Below are 8,127 nucleotides of genomic sequence, written 5' to 3' on the forward strand. Positions count from 1 at the left end.
GGAATGTGCAATGCAATAAACCCTGTGCAGCTCCTGGGACAGAGGAACCAAGTCAGGCAGAAGAAGTCATCCGCAAGAGTGATTCATTCAGTGCCTTTCTCTCACCCCCACTGCTCCCACCACTGCTGTTTCCACTCGCTGTTGTGTTGAGGGCACATCCATGCTGCCTTGGAGGAGCAACCTCAGTTCTCATGGACGTGGCAAGCTGGAACCAGCCAGCACAGGTACTAGGACTGGTATGGCTGGGACATTTGTTCTTTCAACAAGGGGTAGAGGAAGGTACCACGTAGAGGAAAAGCTCTGATAGTAGCAGGATGATGGACACAGTGCCTCTGACAGCAAAGGTTCCTTCAGCCCCTCAGGACTAAGAACTAAATCTCTGGATATAACAGAAAAGGGCTCTGACAAGGACAAGGGTGCAGCCAAAAAAAAAAAAAATTATTAAAAAAATAATTAAAAAAAAAAATTAGGGTTTTCTCTCGGAGCAAGGTTGCATGTTTTCTCCTTAGCAGAGCATAACAAATGGCTCAAAGAAAAAAACCTGACAAGCAAAAAAATCCTACCTCTCATCCAAGTGTGTTCCTTCCTCTCCAGCTCCTCCCAGCCTTCTCCAGTTCCCCACATCCTTCTCAACCCACTTCCATGCTGAGCTGCCCGTTAGTGAATGGATAGAGCAGCGGGATGGGCAGGTTGAGCTGAGCATTGAGAGGAGACACTATTTTAACAAATCCAGCACACAGAGCAGTTCTGCTGCCCAAGACCTTCTGTGCAAAGGCCAGGGGTCTGGCTGAGAGCCTGGGGCAGTGCTGGAACGAAGAGGGGGGCATCCAGCATGTCCTGGAGGGGTCACAGCCCAGGGGCAGGTGCCTGCAGGCAGCAGTGCCAGAGGAATGACTCCTGCCCGTGCCAGGGAGACAGGCCAGCAGTGCCCACAGGCACATCTGCTCCTGCTTTCCGTGCCACTGACATTCAAAACAAGCTGTTCCCAAGCCCAGAGGAAGGGCTGGCACCTGCCCCCGTGGTACCTGGCAGGGGAGGCACAGCGTATCCTGCAGGACAAGCACACGGTGCTGTGGATGCTTCCCAGAAGGGCTGGATGTTTTGGCAGGGCTGGTGCTCCCGTCTCGCAGCATGCACGGGCAGAGCGTAGCAAGGCACACATACACAGCTCCAGCTGCCCCAGACACAGAAGAATCTCATCTATTTCTTTTATATTTTATTTTTGCATGCTTCAGAAGAGGACTATCCAACAGATAGTGCTGGGAGACCTCCCCACACAAGCAAAATCCTCTCTGGTTCCAACAGACACCACTAACATCACGCAGGACTATTTCACCTCTACAAAAAACACTTCTCCTACCCCCAAAATCCCCCAAAGCCTGGGTCTGGGGGCCCAGTTCAAAGTTGCTATAAAGCAGCTCAGCGCTGAGGTCCAACAGAATTACACCGATTTCCACCAGCCATAGATCTGGCCCAACTGTGCTGAGAACACTTGATCTCCTCCCAGAGCCCTGCCAGCTGGTTGAAATACAGCTGCTGCTTCAATAGCACACTGAAAAAAAAGGCCTGGCATTATTCACAACAAAAAGACAAGTATTGCAGCGTTTGCTTTGGATTTCATGGGAGCAGTTTCCACTGGCTGGATAGGAGGGGGAGATGAGCAGAGGGAGCCGCTGGCTGTCAGAGCTCTTTGGGCTAAGCTGTCACCAGCTCCCACCCAAGATGTCCCATGACACCAGGATCACATGCTGTTTGCACAAGCACCCTGGGAGTGATCCAGTTCAGCGACAGCCTGTTGGAAACCCATTCACCCTGGTCTTGCAGATGCTCTGCAGAACCCACGTTGCATCGCTGCCTTTTCCCTACCTCAACTGAGATTTCTGTTTTACCAAGACCAGATCTTCCAGCAGAAGCTCCCATCTCACAAGTTCTTCATGACCTTCTCTGGCACCAGCTCTCCCAGCAACCCCAGGCTGCCTCTTTGCAAGACACAACATGGAGAAGGACTGTCTCTTATTTCAAGAGGAACCATGTAGACTCATGTCTGCCCAGGTGCAGGCTCAAATTGCATGGCCAACTCCTTCCTGGGTGCTTTGGAGCCACCGTGGGTGGCTCCCAGGAGTGACAGAGCACTTCTGCTCCTGCCGTGCCAAAGCCCAGCTCCCTGTACGCAGGGGTGTTGCAGTACATGGTTCAGGCTGTATTCAACCCCTTCTGCTCTCTGTTGCCCAAGTAATCCAGGCAGACACCTTCTGTAGGGCCCTGGATACCACCCTTTATCCCTTGATGTTTCTGAGCTATGTTCTACCCTGTGTAGAGAAGCTGGTGTGAGTAGGGTTTGCCATGCACGAGCTCTACAATCCACACTTTAAGAGTAAGATAGCACTCTTGCCAGCTCTTGATTCCCTCTCCATGAAAACAGAGACCCAGTAATCCAGATGAAACATCTCACTCTGACCAGGACATTTCCATGGCACAGACTGCTAGCATGACACAAATCTTTAGGATGTTCTTTGGTCCCAAACCGCCATCCATCAAGTGTCCCTGGCTCCTGCTCTGGTAGACAGGATACATCCCTAAACTGGTGCAGAGGACAGTCCTGCCAGAGACCACCTCCTTCCCCAGCCAGCTTCATGAGCAGCTTTCTTCCTCCTAGAGAGATTACAGATAAAAAGCTTCCACATCAAAGCAATCTCTCCTCTTAATGAAATGCTTCCTCATAGGTCTACAGCCCACGGTGACAATGTCACCCACTGATCACTGGCACAGTTATTTGCCAGAAGGGAAGGCATCCATGCTACAGTGAAAGCATTTTAAAGAGCAAATGGAGATCTTGCCAGGAGAGCCAACCACAAGGAGAGGTGGAAAAAATGGAACCTGTTAATCACCCTGCATGTGTTATCTGTCTGGGTGGAAAATAGTCTGAAAATATCTTGTATTTCAGAACAAGCGCATAGTTTTTGGTGATTCAGCCAGCTGAAGCCCTGGCCTCCAAGTTTCAGAGACAAACTAAGCCCATCTCTAAGCCCAGCTGTTCCCAGGCAGCTTCCCAAATGGAAACGGCATCCGGACAACATAGCCCTGGGCACAACTATTCCCACCTCGAACCTGGTGACTTGCCCAGGATCCCCTAAACACAGGGAGGCGTTGAGCAGATTGCTTCTTGTGGTTGAAGCAAATGTTTTTACCAAAATATCTGCTGACCAGCATGCCTTCCAGAATCATACAGGTCCGGCTCTGTAGGGGAGAAGGATCCTATTAATTTGCATTCCCAGTATTTTAGGCATTTTGACCAAGCTCTGTCTCAGGACAGAAGCAGCTGGGCAATTCAGCCAGCTGCTCAGCATCTCCTTAAGCCACCCAGATGGGCTTGAGCCACCCAGATTTGTGATACGAAGAAGCAGCCCAAACCTGTATCTGATTATTAATTCTCATTTTAACAGTATATTTGGCACCAGGGAAAGCTGCCAGCAAAAACTGTGGAGTCTAGTGCCTCAACCACCCACAGAACGTGAGAACACACAGCAAGGTATTGCTGCTGTCAGCCTCATCTGAAAACCAAGTGCAAGAAGAAGACCTTTCCTTCTGAACCTGTGTGGTCCATGCCCAGCCAAATGAGGTCCTGAAGATCATCAGTCTTGAGCACAGGGGCCAAAGGCAGCTCACTCAGGCTGCTGGGCAGCCAACAAACACCCTGCCAAGCACCCATTGCTGTCCTGCATCCTACACCCAGCCAGGCTGGTGCCACAAGACCCTTCAGTGCAGGATCTTCAGGGGTCCCCCTGGTGTGACAAGAGTCACATCCTGCAGATGGGGCACACTGGGAGGGCAGTCAGTGGTGGGACAGATGGAGAAGCTGTTGGCACCAAGGTGGTCTTCCTCAGGCTTTGCAGCCTACCTGCTTTCCATGCCAGCCTGGCAATCCATCTTTACCACTGTTTTTTGGGATAGAATTGCAGAAGTCTCCACTTCCACTTTTTCTCCCTCACCAGCCTTTCTGAGCAAGTGCAGCCTAAGCCACGGAGCACAGAGAGTTCAACAAACAAGGGGAGGAGAGGAAGGTCCTGAGGTGTGGTGTGCATGCCCAAGCCAACCCTCCTAGCAGCCAAGGAAAGGGCTTGCTAAGAAAAGTCATGGACACAACCTGTTGACAAAGGAAAGCAGAGCTCCTGCACAAATGAGTTGGCTCCACCTGGGGCAAGGGATTAGAAACCTCACCACAGCCCTTCGATTCCTCCTAGCAAACCAACTGTGGCTGGAGGCAGGGATTAAACCCAGCGGCAGAGGAATGCGGCTCCTTCCCGCTGCGGAGTCCAAGTTGGCACCGCATCCCCACTCAAGACGGGGCTTACATAATGCAGCTTATGAAAGCAAAATAGCCTGGCTGTGCCAGCCTGTGGGCAGGTCAGGGTGGAGAGAATAAAAAAAAAAAGGAGAATAAAAAAGACATTTTTTGGCTGAGGTAAAGCCCGAGCTGTCCCCCTGTACCACCACCCCAAGCACATGCCACAGTCTTGCTCCATCGCACCAGGGAAGGGAGGAAAGAAGCAGTGAAGGAGAAGGCTTAGGAGAGACAAAGGACCAGGGCCTCCTACAAGATGGTGAAGAGCTGCAGCTCTGCTGCTCATTCTGGAGTCACAGAACATGGATTTTTCCCCCAAAATTCCCCCTCTGCCCCTGGGTTTCTTCCACATCCAGGCAAGTTGCTATTGAGGTCAACCCATGCACGCTCTGCATGCAAGGCCGCTGCAGGTTTTGGGGGCTAACCTGCTCAAGCATTCACCCCTGGTTCACATTCCTTCCAAAGACAGGCCAGGAGCAGCTGGGAGAGGCTCTAATCCACACCATCTCCCACTGGGGATGGAGACCCTGGAGACTCATCAGTGCAGAGAGCAACAGGGCTGGGGCATGTTTTCATCAAAGGTCATTGCACAAGAGATGGAGACAGTCCCAAAACACCCAGCACTGGCTCAGAGCAGAGTCACAGGGAGTGAACCAAGATCCAAATTTCTTAGTGAACTTAATAATTATCAAGTGACACTTCTGGGCATGCAGATGGATCATTACTCAGTGACTGATATAATCTACATCACCTTGGGAAAAGCTATTCATCTCTCCATACTGCAGATCCTACAGACGGACTGGCCCCTTTATCAGCAAGCAAAGAGAGTCAGGACACAATTTAAAAGCCAGAAGAGCCAGCACGGTGAAACCAGACACTGCACATAGGTGGTCAGTCCCAACTGAAGAGCCAGGAGAACCACTTGTGGTTGAACAACCCACTCATGGGCCACCTCAGGTCTGACCCTGCATCCAGCTGGCCGGGGAAGCCAGGCAGGCCTGTGAAGATCTCCCCTTTCAAGAGCTCCCACTTGTTTCCTAAGCGGCTGTCCTCAGTTTAATCAGTAACTCAACAAGTGGGATGAAATCCCAGCTCAGACGAAGCCGAATTACTGATGCCTGTGACAGTAGGATTCCCCTCCCACCTCCACCAGCTTTCTCATCTGGGTCACACAAGAAATTACCAACCAGCCACACTTGACCTGTTCCCAGTGGGCTGGACTACAGCACCTTTCCAGGCCACCACCCTGGCCTCCTTCAAGAGGGCAAAGGACCTCCAGCCCCTTTTCTATGGCTCTGCATCAGCTCACAACACAGTTGATGGACACCAAGCGTAGATCTCAGCTGGGAGGTCTCTATCAGAGGAGCTTCTGGACCTCCAGGAGTCATTTCAAGACAGCAAAGCAGGGCTGCTCTGATAACATGAGGTTGAAGCACAGAGGTTCTTGCAGAGCTCTGCAAATCACCCCCTCAGTAATCTGCATCTGGCTGCCTTCCTGAGACCATCCCTTCCCATCCTCCACGAGCAGAAAGAGATGCAGGATAGTCACACGGGCCAATATCAACAACCCAGGAAAAGGGAAAAACACAGACTCAGAGAAATAAAAACAATTTTGCCTAGCAACAAGAAGAAACACCACTCACCCCCCACCAGGTAATGGCATCCATAAGACAGCTCAGCAAAACCTTACCCACCTAAGACTGGCTGGTTTCTCCTCCAGAAGCTGTGTTCAGGAAGGGAGGGGTGGTCACAGGCAGGGCTGAAGGCTGCATAAGCATGCAAAGGCTGACCTAGCAAAAAGGGTCATCTAGGAAGACCAAATAGTGCTAAAAAAACACATACATGCACACAAAAAGGGGGAGGCCTGGTATGCAGATACTGGAGCAGCATCAAGGCACTCCAAAAGAGTGGAATAAACCCAACCAGACACACCTGACTCATCAGGCTTTTCAGGAGGAGAAAAGCCCTCATGCCCTCACAGCCAATGTTTAAAAGATGCTGCAAGTGTGATCTTGATTAGCTCATCTGCTGCAGGCTGTAATTGAAAGGAACTGTGGCTAATCTTATTTTGATTGCCTTAAAATTCAGTTACAAGGGGGGGGAAAAAGCCTGACGTGTAAAAAGATATATTAATCGTTTAGCAGCAGCCCTGTCTCCTAAGCTGATGTTTGATTAAAAGGGAGTACAACTAACAGACGCTTCAAAAAGCTGGTACTATTTTTGACTGCCTCGTTAAAAAAAAGATGCTCCAACGTGCCTGGCAAACCCCTTGGGACCGATATTTGCATTTTCTTCTATTCAGTGAATGTGAATATCTCAATATCATTTCTTACGTTTTAAGGATGTGTAAATAAGCAGAGAAATAGGGATTTGCTTCCTCCTGAGAGGCTAAGACTAAAAATCAAAGTGTTTTCTAAAAATACATGAGCAGTAAATTCAGCTCCTGAAGGTTTCAGGCTCAATTTGCAAGAGCTCCAGTCCTAAGAGGAGGCCTCTCCACCCTACGTTGTTGGGAAATGGTGTTTAGGTAACTGCGAAGCAGACTCAGCAAGGAGACTTTAGGCAAAAAGTCAGAAAACAGTGTCTAGAGGAAAGGAAGGATTTTCCTTTCTAACTCCATGTAATCTTTTTTTTTTTTTAACCTATATTTTTAATATCATTGCAAAGCCATTTTGCAGCACAATGTTTGTTGTTTCGACCTTGTTTTCAGCTGGGTAATTGTGAAGTGAGTGGATAAATGCTTTCTCAGCTGAGAACATTGAGCATCAAGCTCCTGGCCTAAATTTATGTCCAAGGCAGCAGGAGAAGCAAAGGAGCAAAGCCTGCTCCCGTTATTACCCTGATGGCCAGCCTGGAGATGGTGTCCTCTGTGTGGGGATGTAAATGGTAGTCCACATCTCTGCATGGATGAGGCTCTGTGAAGCACAGGGAGATGGTGCTTAGCCCCAGGACAAAATCTGGTTGCCCATGGGTTATTGCTTTGGCTGCTGGTGATGCTTCGGTGGCCAAAACTAAGCTGTGCCCCCTTTTCCTAATTCCTTTGTTCCACAGGAGAGAAGGATCTCTGGAGGGATAGGGCTCCAGCCTCCAGGATTCACAGTGTTTGGAGTTACAGGAATCTCAAAAAAACTGTTGTCCCTCCTTATGTGCAAATGCCCTTACAGAAATTTCTTTAATTTAGGTGTAATCCATTTTTTTTCCTCTGTAACATTTTCTTGGAAGGCAGAAAGAACAGTAGCTGCCTCCCCTGCACCCAAATCAGCAGAAAACCAGGATGTTTCTGGGCTTATGAGTTACTCCAGAGCAGCATGGGTTTCTTCTGGCTGCAGAACCCCTGCTCCAGCCCAGAGAGAGGCCAAAGTCCTTGTGGTCATGTCATGATCAGAGGAAAGGACATGATGTCTGCTTTGCTTCTGCTCTGGTGACATTCCACCCTGCATGAGCACAGGGAGACAGGGTAATTTTGGGGCCTTGGTGAGGAAGGTGCTGCCTTGAACTTTCCGCAGAAAGGAGATGCAATAGACCACTTAGTCCACAAAAATGTGACGGCAGGAGCAGCCTTATCCAGCCCAGCAGCGTGCTTTTGTGTGGTTAATCCATATTTAATGATGGAAATGGTTAAAGCATCCACCTCTGGAGAAGGTACCTCTTGGGGAACTGGGGAGTAGCATCACAAGATAAAAGAAGGACTTGGGGAGCAACGTGACACATTTCTACTACTCTGCTTACTTTTCTAGGTGCCTGGGTTTATACCAAAGGTAGACAAGCAGAATTTTCTCCGTAGG

Source organism: Antrostomus carolinensis, unplaced genomic scaffold, assembly GCF_000700745.2.
Source record: "Antrostomus carolinensis isolate BGI_N321 unplaced genomic scaffold, ASM70074v2 scaffold12155, whole genome shotgun sequence".
NCBI lineage: Eukaryota > Metazoa > Chordata > Aves > Caprimulgiformes > Caprimulgidae > Antrostomus > Antrostomus carolinensis.